Source organism: Paroedura picta, chromosome 8 (genome assembly GCF_049243985.1).
Source record: "Paroedura picta isolate Pp20150507F chromosome 8, Ppicta_v3.0, whole genome shotgun sequence".
In the NCBI taxonomy this organism is placed as follows: Eukaryota; Metazoa; Chordata; class Lepidosauria; order Squamata; family Gekkonidae; genus Paroedura; species Paroedura picta.
In genome coordinates, this window is record NC_135376.1 from 21,746,601 (window position 1) to 21,751,652 (window position 5,052).

Sequence of the window (5,052 nt, forward strand, 5' to 3'; positions counted from 1 at the left end):
TGGTCCTTCACGGTCAAGATTGTCTGCTCAGATTGGCAGAACCTCTCCAGGATCTCAGGTTGAGGTCTTTCACATCATCTCCTACCTGGTCCTTTGAATTGGAGATGCCAAGGACCGAACCTGGAACCTCCTGCTTGCAAAGTGGATGCTCTACCATTGAGCTGCAACTCCACTTTGAATGACATCTGGAGAGTGCCAATCATTGCAGCTGTTATAAAATTGGCCATGTAGATGAATACCTCCCAGTACCAATCAAATCACGGGTCGGTGAAGTTTCTGTGTTAGCTTCAAGGGCAGTTCCATACAGAATATATAATAGCAGTCCAGTTTGGAGATTACGGAAGCACAGCTCAATAAGACTAAATCTTTACAGTCTAGAATGGAGACGACTCTCTCAATTAAGTTCAGATGGTAAATGGCTTTCCAGGCACTTATTCCCATCCTGTTTTTCCTTCTTTCTTTTTTCCCCCAGATTCACAACCACTTTTAATTGACAAAAAGACATAATGGATTGAGAAACTGGAGGTGGAACATAAGACTGCACTAGGAGAAAAAGAGGCTTCTACTGATCTTTCAGCTCCTTCAGATGGCAGATTTCACTTTCTCTGCTGATGTTGTGTTGTATGTCCAGGCACCACTGACCACTGTTTTCACACAAGAGCCACAATACAATGCCAGATCCCCACAGTCAGCTTTCCTTTTCATTTTGGTCTTACCACAGAAGGAGCAGGAATCCTTGGCATACTGGCTAATTTCAGTCTTCTTTGTTGTCGTCCTCAGGGAAGCTCCATATTGGGTACCATATTTACCCAAAACACCAACTTTCTTGGTGTGCTTGGCCATCTTGCTACCGCTGGAAGCTGCAGAAAGAGAAGCCACCCAGTTTTTCAAAAATCCAGAATCAATAAGGTTTAATACGCTGGCAACCCTACCCCCCTATCCCCTGCCTGTGGCTGGGGGGACACTGACTTCAGAACTGCCAGCTTTGCCAGCTTACACAGAATTTCTGGGGTTTTGCTAAAGCACAAGGAGATCGGACTCCATAGGGTTGTTAGCAGGCACATTGGCTTTGCATTTGTTGTGTTAAGCAGGTCAGATGAGCAAGTCCAAAAACAAGAGGAAAGAACTATCCCATCCACATTCCCCCCCCCCCATTTCTTCCGCAAAAACCATTTGTGTAACTAAGAGGAGCTGAAGGTTTTCATTGGGATCCCACAAGTGCTTTTAGTACTTGCGAAAATCTGATCTCTGGGGATAAAGAGGAGAGGTGGGAAAGGAGGTTCTGACCCGGTCAACTCATGTGGCTTCCAAAAGGGCTTAAGTTCAAATAATGAAACTGTAAACAAGAGATTTACAAAGCTATGAATAGTGTGGAGAAAGGAAGGAGGGATAAACTTTCTACCCCTCTCACCTGACACTGGATCTTGGGATTACCAGTAAACCTTCAGAACTTGGCAGTAGTTATAGGATGGTGGGAAAAAAAAAGAAATATTTTATGTTTAGAAAAGACAAATGTGGTGGGAGCCACTAGCTGAATTAGGACTGGATTCGGTAGACCTTCGGTCGGGTCCACTACAGCTTATGTTCTTAAGGATTTAGATAGCAAATTATAGGGTGATGGTGGCTCTAACTGGTTTGATCTCTAGTCATGGTCTAGGCTACATCCCTTGATGCTGGGGTATGGGAACACTGGATGCTGGGAAACGTTATCAGAAAACAACTCTGGACAACACATTATAGTAATAGTTTTTCATAGAATCATTGAATCATAGAGTTGGAAGGGGCCATACAGGCCATCTAGTCCAACCCCCTGCTCTACGCAGGATCAGCCCACAGCATCCTAAAGCATCCAAGAAAAATGTGTATCCAGCCTTTGCTTGAAGACTGCCAGTGTGGGGGAGTTCACCACCTCCTTAGGTGGTTCACCAACTCCTTTTCCCGTCATTCAAATCCAGATGGCCTCACTGGCCCACCGATTCCTGGTTTTTATTTATGAGACAGGATTGATGCTTCTTATGATAGGCAAATACTACAATCTAAGTTCTTCCCTTTGTTTAAATTAATCAAGACCAATCATATGAGAGCTCCAAACATCACTTTTATTGATTGATTGATTGATTGATTTATATACCACCCTATCCAGCAAACTGGCTCAGGGTAGTGTACATTATATTACTAATATTGATTAAATTAATTTAAAACTAAAATAGATCCATTTAAAATTGAGTGTAACATCCGAGGTTAAAAACAGAATAGCAGCATAGGTGGTCTTAATTTATCTTCTGGAGGTACAGTACGGTCAGGGGGGTATTTAGATTAGGGGTAGTCAACCTGTGGTCCTCCAGATGTCCATGAACTACAATTCCCATGAGCCCCTGTCAGCAAATGCTGGCAGGGGCTCATGGTAATTGTAGTCCATGGACATCTGGAGGACCACAGGTTGACTACCCCTGCTTTAGATGATGCTCCTTGACTGGCCCCAACCCAAAAAATCTCAGACTGCCAATCACTGCTTTGTGATTCAAGGCCATGCCATCAGCCTTTCTTACCGTAAGGTGTGCTGAGATATCAGAAGGCAGCTGAGGACTGGGAGCAGGTGAACTGAAATTAGGGATGCAGGCCCCAGGTGGGACCTGGGGAATCCTCCAGAATTGTAACAGGAAGATCCTTAGAAGCAGAGCAGAATTAAATACCGTGCCAAATATGTTGCCAGTTGAGTTCCAACAAAAGGCAAACATGCCTTTCCCCTCATGTAGCTTATCTACATTAGCATTTGTGACAAATTTAGTACACCAACAACAGTCAACACATGCTAGAAAAATAGACATGAGGTGCATTTATATAGAGTATCATTAAAGTAAATATAGAAGCTCAAAGTGGAAAAGCAAGTTGCTTTACAAAGAATACCATGATATAAGGTGGAGCAGGAGAGTTTGGGACAAGGGCAGAATATGTTCTCCTTCCCTTTCCGCCATCCAGTGTGATTGTATGCTTTGGAAGTGTATCCATAGCATAGAAAATTACAAGCCCCAAACAGCAGCTGTGACATCTCTCATAAAACAGTGGCCTACAGATTCAGCTAGCTCAAAGTGGGTTATTTCTTTATTGTGTTAGTGGCACCAGAAGCCACATTTCAGAATTTCACTAAAGAAAATAGCTACGTAAACATTTTTGTGGTCTTGGTTTGTAATGACAAGGCAACAATGTCACATATAAAACCACACGAGTCAGAAAAATAAACAACAGCAGTCAAAGTCTGTCGAATGAAACATGGAATGGTTCCATAGGGTGCTTAATTATTCTTTCTAATGCATTTATTAATGGTGAAATCTTCTTAGATAAATGCTTTTATTAATCATTAATTTCAGTAGAATTCTTGGAGAGCACCAACATGGAGAGATAGCTAGAGCACCATACTGGAACGGGAACAAAGTTGGACTTAAATCCTCATGGGAATTAGATGGATAGATCTTGAATTTGTACTTTGGGTTTTAATTCTAACCATCTTCCATCCTGAAATGCCAACCTGCTTGAAAAGCAAGACATTCTACATCCATTTTGCCTCAGAAAGGTGAGAACTGCCCCAAACGACATTTTAATTTAAAGCAAAAATCCCAGGGGCACGGACTCCTAATTGGGATTTCACATATTGAAATTAGAATGCTGAAATGCAGATTTGCACTCAAGGCTTTAGATACAGATTTTAAAATGGGTCTTCTGATTCATTTCCTGCTCTTCATGCGTTGTTGACATTATCAGCCGTAACTCAGTATAAGATGAACAAATGCAAACTTTGACACAGCAGTTTTTTAAATACCATTGAATTTCTTTGATTCCCCTTTCTCACTTGCAGTTCTTTTTCAATGGACTTCCTCCTGAAGCAATATCTTTAAAAAAAAATTATTTGATTAAAGATTTTCATTAATAGAAGATAGCAGAGCGAAACAAATTCTTAGAAGAAAAATAGCATACCAAGAAGCAATATCATGTGAAGTCAGCCCCCTCTACTGGCAAAGAAAGTCACTGCATTTCCCTGACACCTTTAAGACACACTTGCATATACACTAGCAAACAGCTCAGTTGATGGAACGGAGAATAATTTAAATCTGAAGTCAACAAAAGTCTGGAGGCTCCAGGGTGAAATGGCTTGACTCAAATTGGTTAGAAGATCCGAGTCTATTGAATCTAAGTCAAAATTAATGTGGTCTTTCAAAACAAGTTAATTCAGTAGCATTTTCACAAACAGTGGCACAGAACCATTTGATTGTAATGTTTCCTGATGTCTAAAGGGTGGACATTCTTTTCTCAAAGAACTTAACAAGAAATTCCAGAAACAACAAGACGTGGTGAAATCGAGCTGATGGGAATTTTCCCACTGTTCATCAAAAGGATGTTGCGTACTAATAACTACAGCAATGCACAAGTTGCCCCACAATGTGCTCTTATAATATCTCCATCCTGTCTTTAAATATATGTTATTATAGCTTCAACTGTATTTGCAAATTTTACAGCTCAACCTAGCACTGAACATTGAAAGCCCAGCTTCTGATTTCTCTTGAAAAGAAAAATACTTTGCCCTTAGAAAACCCTAATCAATTCTTTTTCAGAGTATAACAAGCCCATGTGGAGAGGCCCCCTGGGGAACATTGGGAAGCTTTCCTTGTACTCATATCTTCTCCTGTGGGACAAGCCAATTGCCCAATCACTTCTATTTTCTTTCCCCTGCTGTATTTAGCATTTCTCATACAGCGTGCTTAGTCCCTGTCAATGTAGCACGTTTCTGACCACTAGGGACTCTCCATAACATCCAAAATCCCCTCCTTGTCTGTGGTCCCATTACATCAATTATCTTCTATTAAAAGGGGAAAGTAAGGGACCCATAAGGACTTGCCTGGGGCATCTCCATTCCCCCCCCCTTCCACAATTTCCTCTTTCCAGACCCTGAAAACCTCCATAGTCTCTCCCTGTTTTCCTACTCCCATGTCTCCTTCCCATCCACCAGCCAAACTACCTTTATCTGTCCCATCTAAGCTTTCCCTCCTTTTCTCAACC

The 5,052-nt window shown here is 41.6% G+C and overlaps 1 pseudogene across 1 annotated transcript; it reads right to left on the reverse strand.

Annotated features, from left to right (window-relative positions):
- Positions 1–350: 350 nt before the first annotated feature.
- On the reverse strand, positions 351–3,889 carry LOC143842590 (large ribosomal subunit protein eL43 pseudogene; annotated as a pseudogene). The gene is made up of 2 exons (XR_013233200.1): positions 3,818–3,889; positions 351–860 (listed from the first exon to the last, which is right to left on the reverse strand). The product of XR_013233200.1 is annotated as a large ribosomal subunit protein eL43 pseudogene (transcript).
- Between the last annotated feature and the right edge of the window lie 1,163 nt (positions 3,890–5,052).